Source organism: Sabethes cyaneus, chromosome 2, assembly GCF_943734655.1.
Source record: "Sabethes cyaneus chromosome 2, idSabCyanKW18_F2, whole genome shotgun sequence".
Taxonomy (NCBI): Eukaryota; Metazoa; Arthropoda; class Insecta; order Diptera; family Culicidae; genus Sabethes; species Sabethes cyaneus.
The window spans coordinates 14427639-14446447 of NC_071354.1; the positions used below are offsets into that span (position 1 = coordinate 14427639).

An 18809-nucleotide genomic window follows, 5' to 3' on the forward strand; every position below is an offset into this window, starting at 1 on the left:
TTTTAAATCATAACGCAGCAGATCTGGATCATCTAATCTTCCTACCTAATGAAGTGTTCCAGGAATGAAACTTTTATAAAAAATTTAATTATATATATATATATATATATATATATATATATATATATATATTTTATTTAGATTATAGTTACTTTAACCGGTTTTGGGTCATTCGTGACTTCTGCGGGGTTGGGATTTGAACCCGGGTCCTCGGCGTGGATGCTAACCACTACGCCGGGACTGACCCCTCAATTTTATATTTCATTTCTATAAACAAAACAAACAATCACCCATGGAAAATGTTTTTTCACTTGGATCAGCATTTATTTCTATCAATAAACCATTCAATTATAAAAACGACAAATCGAATGAATCCAAGGGATCTTTTATAAGTATGCAAACATTAAAAAGTTACGAATTCATAGATAGAGAAGGTCAGTTACTAACTGACCGTACAGAACAGTTTAAGCGATGCCCTGAACAACCAGCAGCGCAAGATGCCAATAGTTCGTCACATCAATCGCGTCAACGCTGAGGCGCCATCACTGGATGAAATTGAAGCAGCCATCAAAAGTAAGAAATCCAACAGAGCGCCAGGGAATGACAGCATTTCAGCCGAGAGGCTCAAAGCTGACCCCAGCTTTGTCAACCCAGATGATGAATTAATTATTCAATGATATATGAGAAACCGTAACCTTTCCGGTGGACTGGATGCAGGGCATATTGGTTAAAGTCCCTAAAAAGGAGACCAAACTGAACACGGTAAATGACGTGACAACACGTTGCTCTGTACTTTTAAAGTACTCTGTAAGGTAATCGTCAACCGGATCCAGGAGAATATCATAACGCTCCGCATTATATTGTAGCAGATCAACGAATTCCAAGACTCTCTCCTGCTGGTGTTCGTTGACTTTGAAAAGGCTTTCGACCGACTCAACCACGAAAACATCTGGGGCTTTTAGGCGTACAGGAGTTCCAGATGAGCTAGACCATCCCATCCAGGCGCAGTACGAGGCAATGGCGTCATTTTATTACCGCTGCTGTTTCTCATCGTTATGAATGAGATATTATTTGAAGGCCTATGCTGTGTTCAAAAGCTGTGAGACCTGCTTCACAGTCAATGTAGCGGAACAAAGGTTGAGCAGATGGAAGCCTTTCAATATCTCGATAGCCAGACAACGCTCGACGGTGGTACCAAGACTGATATAGTCACACGGATAAGAAAGGTCAAGTCTGCGAAACATTTGGAACCAAATCACTACCATACGAAAATCCGATTTTTCAAGTCAAACGTTAAATTCGTACTGCTGTGCGCCTATGAAACGTATACGTCTCAGCGAAGACAACGCAAAAACGGCAGGTAATAAATAATCGATATATCATTCGTGCCTGGTGGCCTGGCAACTGGATTTCCAACGAAGAACTCCATCGTCGATGTCATCAACTATAGGCAACAGAAATTCGAGATCGTAGGTGGACATGCCATGAAGAAATGAGCGAACGAGCAGAGAAGCACTCACCCGGATAGCGTAGAAGAGGCAGATTAAGAGGCTCATGGCGACGCAGCTTAGCCAACGACATCCGGGCTGTAGATGAGAACCTGTCTTGGCGACAGGCCAAAGCTATGGCGCGTTACCGTCGGCAGTGCAAATCTATGATTTCATGCTTTTATTCTGCCGGATCGGCGGACATGGGCACATACGTAAGTAAGTCCGTATATGGTCGCAAGGTTACCGGAGTCTGCCTTGACAAACGAGTTTTCGTGTGTTCAAATCTTTGTAGAATCAAGAAGTTAAGTGGCTTTATCATGTATTTATTCTCAGGTCCCTCTACATCTTTCTTGCCAGGCTTGAGGTAAGCTAAAAGAGTGGCATAATGAAATCCCTTGTACATGGGCAAATTATAACTTGTTCTACTTCCTGATTCTAGGAACGAGATTGGTGATGCAAAGTTTCAAGAAATAAAGCATACAGACCCTCTATCTGTGATGATACAGCCTTAGCCGAGACTAGAAGTGCGTAATAAAACCTCTTATTGCTGGCTCCAGAGAGAGAGAGAGAGATAGATTGGTTGAAAAAAAAACATGAAAGAAAAAGGGCGTAAACCAATGTTGCAAATTGAATGAGAAGACAACGATGCTTACTCTCACGCGAGCGGGTATGAAAAGCATAGCAGTCAACGCTTTAGGGATGGGAAAACTATCATTAACTACTGATAGTTATCAGTAAGCAATACTATCACTAAGTATCAGTAAGTTTTCGCTATTATTGATATTTACTGATATAGTTACGTTGTCCCGTTAGAAAAATTAGTTATATTAAACTTATTGGTCGGTAGTTCCGTACGATAAACGTGGACGACACAATATATCGTAGTCAACGTCAGTAGCCTAAAGCCGGGGTAGCTCGTGCTGATTCAAGCAGTCGCCTCCATTTAACTCGAACTTTGGCCACTCGTCGCCAATTTTCTAGTCGTCTCAAAAGTCACAAATCACTTTCGACGTGATCGTGCCATCTTGCACGTTGAGCTCCGTGCTCCTGGTGTCAGTGAGGTTGTTGAAGACAACTGTTTCTGTCGCACTATCGTCCGGCATTCTTACGACGTGTATGGCCCACCATAGCCTACTGACTTTCGCCAAATGTACGATGGGATTCAGTACTTCGCCAAATATCCGCCGTACCCTTTCGTTCGGATACGGCAAGGGCGTATATATCCTCCATGAGCGACCTAACGAGTCCATAAGAAACTACTGACCTAATAAAAGACTTGTGCATTATCAGATTCGTAAGGTAGCGTGTGCTTCTTGATCGTAGCGTATAGCGAAGGGCAAAGTAGGCTCGATTTTCCGCTTGAATGCGCCGCTGGATGTTGTCCGCGGTCACCAGCAATCCAAAATACACGAATTCATCTACCACTTCAGGTTCATCGCCGTCAAGGGTTACCATCCGTGAGAGGCACGCGTTTGGTTCCTTGGAGTCTCTTCCTTTCATGTATGTGATCTTTGAGGTATTTATTATTAATCTGATCTTCCTAGACTACTGCTTTCAACCTGGCATAGGTTGCCCCCACCATCGCAAGGTTCCTAGCTATGATATCAGTCATCTTTTAACCTTGTCTCAGCCCTCGCCGCGTATCTAAGCGTGTCCAACCAAATAGCTCTGATCAGTAGCGTCAGTTTATCTGGAAAGCCGTGTTCAACCAATAAGTGCAATTGCTGGTCTTGATCGACTGGTTCTTGTCATCCGTAGGCACGATGTACTCCCAACATATCTGCTGGGTGGTAAAAATCTGGTCCGTAATTGCGCGAGCCTCCATAAAGCCCGCTTGGTAAATTACAAAGTAAACTTACAATGAAGAACGTTATAATATCACAATTTCCTATTTTTTGCTTCAATGCCCTGATGAGTTAAATTACTGATATTTACTGATAGTTATCAGTAACGTAATGAAATTACGAATAGTTATCAGTAACGATTTTTAATGATAGTTCCCATCCCTACAACGCTTACGCCACTCATGCAAGCATAAGACAAACAGCCACCGTTGCTGTGTGCAGACATTCTGCTACCTACATACTCGCGAACGCATTGCCTCGGAGCGTTTTTCTGCATAGCCCACTCGCGAGGCAAATAACTTGTCAGCAACCAGCTACCCGTGAGGGCTAGCGGTGCACTGGAATACAGAGTTTGCATTACTTTTTCTTTTCTTGTTCATCTTCACCCTCGATTCTAATCACGGGTGGAAGCCCTGAGTGATCACAAGTGATCGGTATCAGCAGCTCGGACTGAAACAACGAGCGACAGTGACAGCCGTGGCTGTTAGCTGAATAAACACACTCGCAAAACCTCGTCACAGTGCATGAATCCATAAGAGACCAAGAGCGAAGGGGATGCTCATGCCGGCGTGTTCGTTAGAACGAGTAAGCGTGTGTGAGAAAATTGGACCCCACGAGTGTGGCCTTCACAAGACTGGCGAAAACATCGACACTTAAGCCCGGGTAATAAGCAGGTCGTATACTTAATAGTAATATTGCAAACACCTGGACGATATTACAATAGAGCAAAATAGCGGTCGCAGAGAAAATATCCATACGGTTTGTTTATATGATCTTACCTGCTGACTAGTGTTTTTTAAACGTTCTAGCCAGTCTTCTCTCTCTCTCTTTTCGACTCAGTGACGAATTTATGCCTCTTCTATCGTTATGTATCAACGCAAAATCCTTTTATTATTCGGTGTTCAAGTCACGCATATCATTAAAAAAGAGGTGATTCAAGCGTTATGAACTTTTTAGATAATCGAGGTCCGTGAAAATCGGACAATTTCCATTGAAGTTCTCTGAGAAAATTGGTGACCTCGAAAAAATAAGACCGTAATAACCGACAACGATATAAAAAATCATATTGAAGCACCATGAACATTTAAACTAAACTTTGCACGGTTCGTCCCGTGAGAACACGGAAATAAATGGCGTAGCTTGAACCAATTTTGCCGGGATTTCCATAAACACGACCAAGAGAACATCAATTAGTAGTTAGACTCAGAGTAGCAGCAGTAGCAGAATTGTATTCATTTAATTCAACTAGCTTTGATACATATTTCCACAAGTTTTCATACGTTATCGTACTTTAATTTAAAAACAGAAACTTTTTTACTCTCTGCACCGGCGCGCTTATCCGCTGGCTGATTATTTATGCAACCACTAAAGTGCTATGCAGCCACGTTTTCCGGGTGTTTCTAAGCATATCTGTATCTTCTCTGTGCCGTCCGTTAGGCCCTGCTTCTACCGGGTCGGGTCAGGGGGAAATCCGAGGAGAGCAGCTAGCGCCAAGTATTATTGTGTGAATGTACAATTCCATTATGAAAACAGCATTCGTGCGCGCGGATCTGTGTCTCTTGGTCTCTGTGTTATATCTGTGCTATATCTATCTGTTGACTAGTGAGTGAGGTATTCGGCCTTTGAAACTGTTCGTTTCTGGTTGCGCTTGACGGCTCCCGAACCCCACCGGAGCCCCGAACCCGGCCTGCCTTTCCTGGTTGCAGAAACCGTCTACCGCGTCAGTGAGTGAGTGAGTAAGTGCATGAAACCCCCAGCCGTCACAACTTTGCCAAAGCAAAATGGGGCCTGAGATATGCAACGCGGGCATTAGCTAGCAATCCGGCCAGCCAACCAGCGAACCAAACCAACCCCAACGATCCAGTGCTGTCATAGTTCACCGCTTCAAAACCCGCTCGTTCTAAACTGGAGCGCTCTGTGTCTCCCAACAGGAGTGGTTTGGGGTCAGTGATACAATAGTGGTCCTGGTCTACTCCTGGTTTGAGCGCATTATGCAATGATTCGTAGTGTAGGGAAAAGGAACCTAATGCCAGTGCCAATTTTATTCACATTGCAATGGATTGGCTGTCCTGTCTCAGCTGGAACTGGTCAATAGAAAAGTGTTGTCCCAAAAATTGTACCAGAATCGTGCTTAGAACTTATTATCCACTCCGTAGTTTTTGGTATTTTATTCGCTTATTTAATTTTTTGGAAAAGAGTGTACTGTTCTGTTAAGTAATTGGTTCCACTGCCCACAGGGCCAGCACAAGGGCAGTTTGCCCTATCACGTATGCATCTCGTATGCTTTCCTATCCTGCGAAACGTTATCCACTGGATGCTTTAGCTTACACCACAAAAGCAGTCGGCTAACTAGTATAAGCGGTGGGAAATTGCTCATGCTACTTGGCTTGAAAACGAACACCGAGCGTCGCAGGAATTTCTTCAACTTGGCCGAATCAGATGCAGCTGTCTCGTAATGGTTACTATTTACTATTACGCGCAGTTTAAGCCGTACCGTGAGCCATAGAAAGTAAGATGAACAACACAAAAGAACTAAAAACCATTTTCACTCGGAGAAAAATTTCCCGCCAGCAGAAGAAAAGTGTCCCCAGCATCACTGTATGTCGTGACACGATTACGAAATGATTACTCTTAGCATGAGAGAAGACACAGAGAAGCTACTGCTGCTGGCTGGTTCAAAGGTCTTTTTCCCGGGAGGGACAATGCATCACCTCCGATGGGTGAACAGACGAACAGATACGTTGCCCTAGAATTCAGTGTAGGACCATAGGTCTCCGCTCCGCGGATTGGATTGGCAGTGTAGAGTATGGTTGGAGCGAGCGGAAGGAGTTAGTGGAGCAAACCAAATGGAAACTATAGCATGACCGGAATCAGCGATCCAGAATCGTGTGTGTGTGTGTGTGTGTGTGGGGGGGGGGGGGGGGCAACGGAGAGGAAGAGTTTTCTGAAGTGCAATGCTGCAGTTGGGTTCTGTGGAATAATAACTCATTTCACACTACTCACAGATACACAATTCACCGGAATGCGCCCGGGAAGAGTAATATAGCGACAAAGCGCCCACGAGCCAAATGCAATGGTGCTCGACAGTTTGATTTTTTTTGTTATTTGAGAGATGAGAGAGATGTTCAAACCATTGTTTGCGTAACTTTTTGATTAAGGAAATTAATCAGATGAACTTTGAGAAAGCGTTCGCCAAAAAAATGCAATCATTTCAATTGAGCTCTATTTAAACAGTTGTGAGATTCCCCACCGTGATAAGTTTGTATTATTTAACTTAAAAGGACATCCCCAAAGTTACTATCTCTTTCACCACTCTTAAATTTGTACTCAGCGCAGCTGACAGGCATGGAACTGGAGACGGCAACCGGACCGGTGCTGCAGAGCCCTCGGTCGGGTTCGTTGGAGAGTATGCATTGCAAAATGACGACGAAAATTGGGTGTTAAATATAAATTTCCTAGCGCCTCGCAGTTGTTGCTGTTTCTGGGAAATCCAACTCTTCACTTAAACCCTACCTGCCCCCGCCGGTCGTCCCGGTGCAGAAATGAGCTGCTAGCAAAACCAACAAATCTGTGCGATTTACATTCCAAACATTGGCTAGCCGTACCCAAACGGGAACGAGGCTCGAATTTACTACATTCGCGGAACAACACACAGAAATTTATATGTTATTGTTATCGTTCCAATGAGCCACGAGCTGTTTTCGCGTCAACCCGATCAAATAGCGAGACCGAGCGCGAAACAGAGCGACGGCGAGGGACCATTAAATGCCGCCGTCGCCATTGTTTCTCGGGCAAGTGTGCTGTTTTAAATCCGCGAATCAGTGAGTGAGTTCTTTTTCGGACCGACCGAGAGGCTTATTTAATAAATTTCCAAAATATTGATTGTTTTTATTGCAATTGAGTCGTTACAAAAGATTTGCAACACAGACACTGGCTGCCCCGTGAGCTTCCACGTAAGCCGAAATAATCAGCCATTCCTGGGTATTATATCAGAGAGACAGAAAGAGTGTTCGCCTCTGATGGAGCTAATGATTTACAAAGTACTCTCCAAAAGGTGCAGAGAATTTTTAAACCAGTACAACAGTAAAGTGTTTAAGCTTCATTTTTTATTTTCTTCGTTTCTGTTTGTGTTATTAAACAGATTTACATAAAAATATTTGTAAATAAAACCAAACAGAAGGAATAATGAAACCTAATGACTAAAATGACGAGTCAAAAGCGCTGGAGTAAAAAGCTGGTTATGATAGTAAATTGTGGCAGCTAACTGAATCTTCCAGGTAGATATATACCGGGAATGGTAGATTTGGCTTGTGAAGATACAATCATTTAAAAAATAATAAAACCATGGTTTATTGTAAAGCATTGCTGAAATAGTAACCTGTGACCGGAAGGAAAACGGTCGCTGTTGTTTAAGCTCATCGAGAACAATAGAAAGGCTGCTTTTTCCAAACCACTCGTAGCTGAAAGCTAGCTGGATGAAAGCATTTCTGGGTCGCAAGGTGGTGATACAAAAAATGTTTTGTTTCATTTTGTTTTGTAAGACACCGAAATCTGAAGAATAGCTGTCTTGAAAGCAGGTAAATTAACTTAAAATGTTAGCTGGCCTGTTCAGGTTTATATTTTCGAATGTGTAATATTGATTTTCTCGTTCTCGTTTCTCGTTCAACGCCTACAACCATTGAGATATAGAGATTTCTTAAAAATCACTTGCGTGCATTAAAATGTAATTGTTGAAATAGTAATGAATGACCAGCCCACAGATTATTGTATTGAATTTTTACTATGATTATGCGTAGCTTGACATGTTTCAATAATCTTACTTTAACTTGCTTGTGGCCTTTAAAAGGGTAATTGGTTACAAATAACATTACCGCTTACCGCTTGTTACATAGCAGAAAATATGGAAAATATGGCTCCTACTACAGGGGTGAGGGGCCTCAAACCATAATAGAATAAATTCATACCTCCAAAAACCCCCACATGCCAAACTTGGTTCCATTTGCTTGATTAGTTCTCGAGTTATGAGTCAATTTGTATTTCATTTGTGGAGCCCCCCCCCCCCTGGTTAAATACGGGTGGGTCTCAGTACACCATAGAAAAAAATCTTACCTCCAAAAACCCCCACATACCAAATTTGGTCTCTTTTGCTTGATTAGTTCTCGAGTTATGAGGAAATTTGTATATTATTTGTATGGGAGCCCCCTTCCTAAAGAGGGTAGGGGTCCTAATATACCATAGAAAAAAATCTTGCCTTCTGAAGTTCCCACATGCCAAATTCGGTTCCATTTGCTTGATTAGATTTCGAGTTTTGAGTAAATTTGTGTTACGTTTGTATAGCAGCCCCCCCCCCCTCTTACGCCCTCCATAAAATTTCTCTCTTACCCCCTCCGTAAAATTGCTGATCATTTTATCTAGCCAACGACATATAAATGGTTCAGTTTCGTTAAGTAGTTTAGTAGTTACTTGCTGATTACCCGATCTTACTCGGGGCCCTTTTGCCTCTCAGTCACTTGTACATCTGTTATTGTAACGAAAATTCTCATAATGCGAAAAACAAAAGCCTTTTTCAATTTTAATGTGTCTACTCGCTTTGTCAGTTTCCCTCATGTTGTCCCCCAGCCACTTGATAAATCTGACTTCTTCCCGATAACCCCTATAAATCGACAAAAAGCCGTTTTTGAACCATCACTTTGTTAATGGCCACCCTATCCCCTCTTTCAGAAATCCAGCAACTTGTACAACTGCTATCGTTCCAATTGCAGGAGAAACGCACCCCTTTACCCATTTGAACCTTTCTTTCCCCTTGTAAGAGACCATCTCCATCTTTTGTCAACTCCCCTGCGCTGATTCTTTTATGCCAAAATACACTGAAGTCGCTTTTTACGCGGTTTGTTTTTTACGCGACTATTTTTACGCGAATTTCGGAATTTACGCGGTCTTTTTTACGCGAATTTCGGAATTTGCGCGGTTTTTTACGCGAATTTCGGAATTTACGCAGTTTTTTACGCGATTTTCGGAATTTACGCGGATGTACTCAAAAGGTCTATTTTTTCGCGTAGTGTTGAAATCCATAAAGTTTTTTACGCGAAAGTTTGGTTTTTTTACGCGAATTTCGGAATTTACGCGGTTTTGATTTACGCGGGACGTATCCTTCGCGTGACATGTGTTTGACAAACGGCGTTTAATGAAGAACAATCCAGAAGTCCCGGAGCGACGGCGAAACATACATTCATACTCACGTTCTTCGTCCCTCTACTTGTTGATTTTTTCCTAGTCAGCTCCCTCTTCTGTCAAGTAGTTAATTATGCATTGGTTTGTTCTACTATGCAAATCACTATAATGGAAACTAAACAAAGGTCTTTTTTACCATATATTCCTCTTCGGTGGAACTCCCCCTTTTCTCAAAGTTATTTGCACAACTGCAATCGGTTTAAATGCAAGAGAAACGCATCCCCTTTTACTTAGCCCCTTGCTAGGCCCCCCCCTTTTAGCAACCTCCCAGTGCTGATTCCCTTATGTCCAGTGTGCCAAGTTTGATGAAGAACCATCCAGGCGTTTCGGAGTTGGGGCCCCCCACTGTGATGAGCCTTCCCCCCATTTTGTCACCCCATTCAATTCTGATTCCTTCATGTCAAGGAACATGTGTGCCAAGTTTGATGAAGAACCGTCCAGGAATGTCGGAGTTAGGGCCTTCCCCCTGCTATGAACCCTCCTCCCCTCTTGGTAACCCCTCTAGTACTGATTCCCTTAGGTCAAGGAACATGTATGCCAAGTTTGGCGAATAACCGTCCAGGCATTTCGGAGTTATGGCCTCCCCCCTTGCTACAAACACCCCCCCCCCTTCTTATCAGCCCCCAAGTGATGATTCCCTTATATCGAAGACAATGTGTGCTAAGTTTCGTGAAGAACCGTCCCGGCATTTCGGAGTTATGGCCTTCCCCCTGTTACGAACATCCCCCCTCTTATCACCCCCAGTACTGTTTCCCTTATATCAAGGCCAAGTTTGGTGGAGATCGGTCAAGGCGTTCTGGAGTTATGGTGGAACATACAAACATACAGCTTGTAGGCTCACTTTTATATATGGTTGGTGTTAAATCAGACCGGACCAAGTCGCAAAATTTAAAAAACTAAGTTAATGACAGTAAACGATTAAGAATTTTCCAAGCTACTTCTACTTTAATCAGATTACATAAATGTTGCAAACAGCCAAAGTTATGAAATGATTTCAAACGACTGATAACTTTAAATTACACAGGAGCAGAATACTTTAGATTCGTTTTTCTCTAAATCAGATTTTTGTCACTTGGTTCGGTCTGACTTAACACCGACCATATATAGATTGATAGATTAGCATTTGAAGTCTTTCATTCAAACGTTACACTTCTTTTTTCGTTTTCACAAAATGTTACCCCTACCCAGTATAGTAAACAAAGACGTTTGGTACAACCTGGAACGCGCGTGGAATAACCTCGACGAAATAAAACGCCGCTCCTGTAAAAAAACGATTTTCAAACTTATGTATGTATCAAAGCTTTTGACGTAGGACTACGTCTTTGTTTACTCAGATTTATCTCAGATTGTAGCTTGGTTCGACTCATGTACCTCCCAGCATTGGACAAAAGGTAGGAGTTACAACGACAACTTGTTGGGCGTAGCTACTAAAAACCCCCCTCCCCCTCACCTTTCCACTCTTTCCCCTTCATTCAGAAAAATTCTTCATTACTTTCCCCTACCGTCCCTTCACCAATTGTAGAACTACCGTTTCAAAAAATATTAATACATATGCTTGACCGCATTTCAAGGTCAAGATTAAAAACACTAGGTTTGGTCTACCCAAAATTTATTTTCGGATCAGACAGTTGCTAATTCTTCCTCACTTTGAAATTGCAGCATCACGTCACATGCATGAATATTTCGTCAACTACTTTCTCATATACCGTCATCCGGGGATACTTGCAACACCGGGGTTACTTGCAACACTTCTGCGCATCGCGTTTTTGACAGCTCTAACGTGTTTGTTTGTTAACATAACCTTTTGTAGCCAATGATGTTTTAAAAAAAAGGACATTCACCCATTGTTTAGTTAAGTTTAATCCATTATATCATTGATCTGCTTGTTTTTATACGATTGGAAAGTAATTTCACTTTCAGAGTAGGAAAAATGGATGCGCAAAGTTGCGTCAGTTCATTGACATGAAATTATTTTTTATCGTTTGGTTCCTGTACACAATTAGTGCATCATATAAGCTGACAAATAGCAACTTTGAGCTTTATTTATATTTTGAACTTGGAGAAGTAACGATGAATTCTTGTTGTTACTTCCAATATGGCGCGGCTTGCAGCACTTGTAAAATAGATAACTATCGTTATAGACAGTATGTACAAAGTAAGTTTGCGTCTGTACGATGTTATTTTGTCTACTGTCATCTCCAGAAAAAATAAAATTGTGAAAAATTCCACGGGCCTTGAAATGGCAATTTGAAGTTCGTCGATATGCTGCATTTTCACCGAATATCTTTAAAAACGGGTAGACGAAATTGGGAAGCAAACATGCCTCTAGTATCTCTTGTTTTACTACAAACACACAAAAAATATTTAAAAATAGTCATTCGCGGTTTGAAATCAAATTTAAAATAATAAGAAACTGGGTTTACTGGGCACTTAGTTGATATTTTTTCTCATAATCATAAAACAAAAGTACTAACCACTATAGAAGTTTTGGCTACTTACACTTGGACCTAAACGGTACACTTCGAAAGTTATACGAAGTCAGTTCAAAAGTGTTGCAAGTATCCCCGTAGTACGACATTAGATTTGAATAAATTCTTGTAGTATGTGGTTACAATCGGGTGAAACATAGGTTGGTTGCTCACTTTTCAGGACATCAAGTTAGACAAGGTTTGTCGCGGTCCTATGCAATCTTGTTAAGACGAGAGGACGTTATCACTTTCTGGCCCAAGCACAGATATCAAATTAATATTAGTCTGAACGAATATTCGAACTGTTGGGACGAAGGGGATTTATTGCTTTTTTCTAAAAGTAAAAGTGACTTTTAGAAAATCTTCTGAATTTTCATAACAAAATACTGAAAAAAAAAATTAATTTCTGCACTGAAAAAACAAGCATTTCAAAAACTAAAAATCGATTTTTTTATTTTCTAGTATTTTTTTTATCAAAGTTCAGAAAATGTTATAAAAGTCACTCATAGATCATTTCTTTGTAGGTGCAAAGGCGTGAAGGCAAGAGCGAAAAAATTTCGTAATACAGTGGTTTTCCGATTTTATCTACCCCTCCGAAAATTTATGGTAGATATGTTTGAAAAGTAGACAAATTTGGGAAAAAATAGATTGCCCTAAAATAATTTAAAAGAACAAAAAATATTGTTAATATTGATAATTTTCTTCAATTTTGTATTATTTCAGTGTAATTTTACGCATAGGACTCATTTTATTCATATCAACCATTAGCCATAATGCATATCATCTCAGCATTTTATAAAAAAAGGACATCGAAATTCAAAATTGCTCCGATTTCATTGAAATTTTGCTGACTTATTAATTTGCAGTATATTTTAGACCCGTATTTTTATTTGTCACTTGAGGTTCTATTTTTGAAGTCAGTGTGGTCGCAAAAATTACCATTTTTTGCCACCTTCCTTTCTTTGAAAATTCATTACTCTTGAACCACTCAAACGATTTAAATGATGTTAATACCAAATGGAAAGTATTTTAATGAGCTTTTCAGGAAGAAATTTTGAACAGAAGCCCAGCTAGCATCAAATTTTACAAAGAAAAAGAAAGAAAAAAAGAAGCGTTACAAAATAAATAGATGTTACTTTGCGTATTTGAGCGCGTAGCATTTTCATACTCGAAATCGTATTTCCCACCACTTTTTTGAAGCTTTACCCGAATCTTATACGCTTATAAAGAATCCTTGCCCAACCAGTTTCGAATGTATCATTTTCACAAAGATCACAAGGTAAATTTTCCAATTAACTGGCGCACGCACTTTATTAGGGTCGACGAATATGATAACTCATTTTCGTCTAATCCGGTCCAGACCACTTCACAAGGTTTGCAATCATATGTATAATATAAATTTCCCCAGCACCGAGATTCATTCTAACGTAGCGGCACGTGCCTCAGCCTTTGGCCGGCCGAAAATTCCGAGTCCGTCACTAGGGAGCTAAAACGGTGCGACGATCCGAAACATCCGACACGTCGCCTTAGGCGACATATGTTCGGTGCACGACCAGACGCTACATACCAACGTACCGGTGATACATATATCACATTTGCAAGAAGCCCAATCGGAGCATATCGGAACGGAATTGCATTTCACATTATCCCGAGCCGGCTCCTTGCTCCTCATTCCTAGTTAACGAGAATTGTCGAATCAACCGTGCCAGTGTGAACTATCGAAAGATCGGCTAAAATCGATAGCTGCTTCATTTTACCGCTTTACCAGCAGCAGCAGCACCAGCATCAGCGTGTCCGGTCGTATGACGAATTGTGGCGAAGAAATCAAAGGAGCTAACAGTGGGAGCAATGATACCCGACTATCGATATGACAAATTAATTATCTGTCTGTGATTTCGCCGGTTCAATCGATTCGGAATACATGCGAAGGTCTTCAAATAGCTACTATGAATAGAGAAGCGAAAACCCATTCGAGTGGATGATGAAAGAGGGAAAGTTTAATTCTACATTCCGCCAACTCCGTCCGGCACTGGAAAGCTTACTGTAACAGGGTGGCGTTCGATTATGTATCAGAGTTAAACCGAAACCATCGGGACTCGTTGCATTAACTTACCTTAAATATTTTATGTGGCAGCTGCATTAGTAATACATTCATCAATCCCTCGCCGGTGTCACCCTGTAGGTTCGTATATCGTCTTCACCTGGCTCACCGGGAGCTCATGCATGCTTGGCTGGTTCAGACCTGATGAGCGTCATTTAACGGACGAATGATCCCGTGGTTGGACAAGCCTCGGGCATAGAAAGGGTTGGTTGGCCAGTGTACAAGGCCAGAGCGACGCGGCGGTTGGGACACACCGGGATGCATGCAGCACACCGAAAGCACCGGCTAAGATATGTCGCGAGCAGAATCCGGTTTAATTTCCTGATTATTGGTGCCATTGCAGGGGAGTGAAGTCGGCGGAACGAACCGGAACGGGGTAGAGTTTGGCAATATGATGAGTTCACAAGCGACGACGGTTGAAGGGATGGCGAGGAAAGCGAGGGGCGGCAGCAAAAACGTGTCGCGTTACTGATTCCGGAATGAAGCGACAGATCGATGCCGATTACGGATATTAATCCTCCCGTAATGCTAATAATAATTGTTATGATTTGGTTCGTTCGTCGAGAATTGAAACAGCCAGACCAGCCAGATGACGATGAATGATGAAGCGCTTGGAGGATTAGAGATGATTGTGCATCGGTCGAAATGATGGAACGCACACGAAAATTTCTCAAGGCTTACGGGGATTTAACGATTGCAACAACATTCCTTTTAAGTCAACACAGTAGATCACATCGTTGCACGAAGCCTCTGTAATGTTATACGGCAGCGAGTTTTGTTAGTTCAAGGAAAGTTTGTTTGTTTCTTTTGGAGATTTGTTTAGATAGATTTGCATAATGTTTAAACACCGGTAGCTTTCTGCTAGTATAGACTGCCCCCTTGTAGCACACTCACGTTGTGACACCGGGGCGTGTTATGTGCTCGAATGATAATCTGAAGATTTCCTCGAAACCTTGAAATTGAATAAGTTTATAAACATTCAAAATCGGTAAGCCTAATCGGCTTTACAGGCGGGGCTTTGTCACCGTGATCATAAACACAAGTGAATGCCATCAACGGAGCTAGTCAGCTGTGGAATTTCCTCTAAACGGTTGCCGAAAGCGTCTTTTCGACATTACAATAAATTAAGGTTGCAAAATATTACGCAATTTGGCGGTCAGCGCCGTTCGACTTTAGCACTATCAGAAGATCATAATTTACACATAAAGTTCGTTTTTATTGTTTTTTTTTTCATTTTTAAACTTTTTTAAATATGGTATGAAAAAAACGGTATCTACAATGTTATACAGTTCTGCTTACTGAAGAGCATCGAAATGATAGAATAGTATCTATTTGAATCTAACACAATTTATGGGTTATACAATGGTTAAAACGTATCATAGTTTTGCTTTCCTGTTAACAGTTGGAGTGTAACAAACTAAAAATGAAACGATAACTACATATAAACTGTGATATTATTAACAGATGACGAAAAAATTCATATTTCATAAAAGCGTCTAGTTATGAAGGGCTTAATCAAAAACACATGTTGACACACATGATACAGTGGTCAAAATCGACGAAAAAACGGAACTTTCTGTTGTCCCGCGTTTTTAAGGGGTAAAAAGTGACTCTTTTATGTTAAAAATCATGAGATATCGATTGGTGATGGTATAAATGGTATATGAACAATTTTATTTTAATATGTTTGAAAGGGTGGTTCTATAATTGATGGAGGGACGGGAGGGGAAAGTAATGAATTTTTTTTTGTAGTGGAGGGGAATGTGTGAGAAGGTGAGGGGGGGGGGATAATTGGTAGCTACGCTTAACAAGTTGTCGTTATGACTACTACCTTTTGTCCAATGCTGGAAGGTGCATGGGTGCAAGGTGCAGGGGGGAAGGGCCCTAAGCTAGGTTATTAAGGTAGCGACATATCTAGTTGGGTTGTTTGCTCTGCGACTTTGGCGTTCGAGGTATATTGTACAGCTGGATGATATCGTATCTGATGGATAGAGTACAATTTGTTAAAAGTCGCGGCAACAAATTTTGATCATTTACCGTACATTCTGGAGTACCACAAGGTAGTCACATAGAACCGCTGCTGTTCGTGACGAATAACGAATTGCCTGATGCTATCACCCACGCAAGAATTCTAATTTATTTGTTTGCTTTTTGTGATCGGCGGTTTTCGGCGAAAATAAATTCAAATTCAAGTGCTAGTCTGTCCGTACGTTTCGAGCTACTTACTGCCTTTCACTCATTATCTGCGGACACTAAAACGATATATTTAATAAAACCATCATCATCATCATATATTTAACAAACTACACATATTACAAATTAAATTTAAATTCAGACTTACACATTTTGCGTTTTTACACTACATACTCTATCTCTTTACAAACACATCATACATAAACTATCTTCTGTTTTGCTCTCTCCCAAGTTTTTGTATCACGGGGTTGTAGGCGGTTTTGAAAGTTACAGAGTCAATTTGTTTGTTTACGATGTAATCCTCACCTCTAATCTTAATATAAAAGGTTTCAGCAATCAGCCTGGTGTTATGTTTGGAAATTTGGAACGGAGAAGAGCTAACACCTTATCATATCAGGACCTATGCTGCCAGGTAGACCTTGACTCGGTCCTCTCGAGGCATAAGATAGCCGACATCGTGTTCTTCACGAATATTCTTCCAGAACGAACTGTCAGCCAATCTCTTGCCAGCCGACTAATATTGAACGATAGTCCAGTCTCGCTACGGCGAAGGAGAACCTTCGAGCCACCGTTACGAACCAGGAGCTACACACAGAATGAGCCTACGTCCCGCTTCATGAATGCCTTCAATACACTTCAGAAAATTGTCACCATTGATATGAGCCCAGATACAATTAGACATAAGCTTAGATTTTATTTTAGAGAACAATTGTATTAGTGTCTTTATTGTTTATATGTATTATTCATTTTAAGAAGTGTGTTTTATGTTTATGTTTTGTAACTAGGTTAAGATTGGATAACGGGATCAAAGCCTATATTCAAATACATGCAATGCAATACAATACGTGCGATCCTTCCGGGGACCAAACGTCGACTCGGACCACTATCGCATAGTAAGCAAGATCCGCGCCCGGTTGTTCAACGACCCAGCCAGCACCAACTCGTATATCAATGTACGAAAATTATCGTAAATATCTCTTAACAAAATCGGATTGGTAAATAAAGCCTAATAAAGTGCGCACAAGTTGATATTCTATCGTTTATAATGCTAGTAGCTGACAAACATACGATTTTCAGCACAAAGTCGTATAGCTGTATGAAGTTTGTCGTACTTAATCGGATCTTATCGTATTGAAATGCCTATATAAGTGTATCGCTCAAGATTATTCCTCAGTGCGTATATCGCCTCCAAAATGGTACGGATAAGCGGCTTTTGCGAGTCGAATACGATTTTGTTGGATACATATCAGTACGTAACTCTTATTTGCAATCTAATTATACATATGAAAATGCTGACTGGGGAGACACGACTGAACATTCGGCGGATCGGTGAACATCTCGGAAAGGACCTGAACGAACAGTGGAGACACATCCACGACGCGATCAGTACTACAGCGCGGGAAGTGTTGGGTATTACTGCTGCAGCCCCTTCCAGTGAGTGGTTTGACGCAGAGTGCCAGCGAGTGAATGATGAGAAGAATCCAGCCAGAAGTCACATATTGGCTGCAACTGTGACACGCCAGAGCAAAGAGATATACCGAGATGCTACAGCGGCCGAAAAGAGACTTCACCGTCGTAAGAAACGTTAGCACTGGGATCGCGTTCGTACGGAGGCGGAGAATTGCTTCGAGAGGCACGATACGAGAAGCTTCTTTAATACGATCAACGGAATCAGGAACCGCACCGTACCAACTCCTGTTATGTGTAACGACAAGGAGACGAACCTGATTACCGGAAGATCGGAGGTGGCTAGGCGTTGGAAACAACATTTCGATGCATTGTTGAATGGTGAACAAGATGAAGCGATCAACAGAAGCAGGATAACGATTGAGGATGATGGATAAGCTATGGATCCACCAACTTTGGACGAGGTTATGAAAGCAGCGAGAAAGCTGAAAAACGGCAAAGCAGCTGGAAAGGACGGCGTCCCTGCCTAACTTTTGAAAGTCGGGAGCGAACGGCTGTATTGTGCAATCCATCAGGTTATACTAAAGGTATGGACTGAGGAGGAATTACCTACGGACTGGTTGGAAGGTCGCATATGCCCTATTTATAAAAAGGGCCATCGACTCGAATGCAGCAATTATCGAGGCATTACTTTTCTCAATTCTGTATACAAGATTCTCTCCCGCATCCTATTTCTCAGACTGAGGCCGTTGCAGGAAACCTTTGTTGGAGAAAACCAGTGCTCTTTTCGAGAGAGATGCTCCACGACGGACCAAATGTTCACCTTGCAACAGATCCTCGATAAATTCCGGGAATTCAACTTGCAGACTCACCATTTGTTTATAGACTTCAAGGCGGCGTACGATTCAGTTAAACGATATGAGCTGTGGCTGATTATGCTTGAACATGGTTTTCCAACAAAGCTGACTAGACTGACACGTGCTACCCTTGATGGTTCGAAATCAAGCGTCAGGATGGCGGGTGAGACATCGGACTCGTTTGTGACGTTAGACGGTTTGAAGCAAGGTGACGGACT

General features: G+C 41.6%; 1 protein-coding gene across 1 annotated transcript in view; it reads left to right on the forward strand.

Moving 5' to 3' along the window:
• Positions 1-18809, forward strand: part of LOC128733462 (uncharacterized) — a 255703-nt gene that overhangs the window by 36708 nt on the left and 200186 nt on the right. The window lies entirely within an intron of this gene.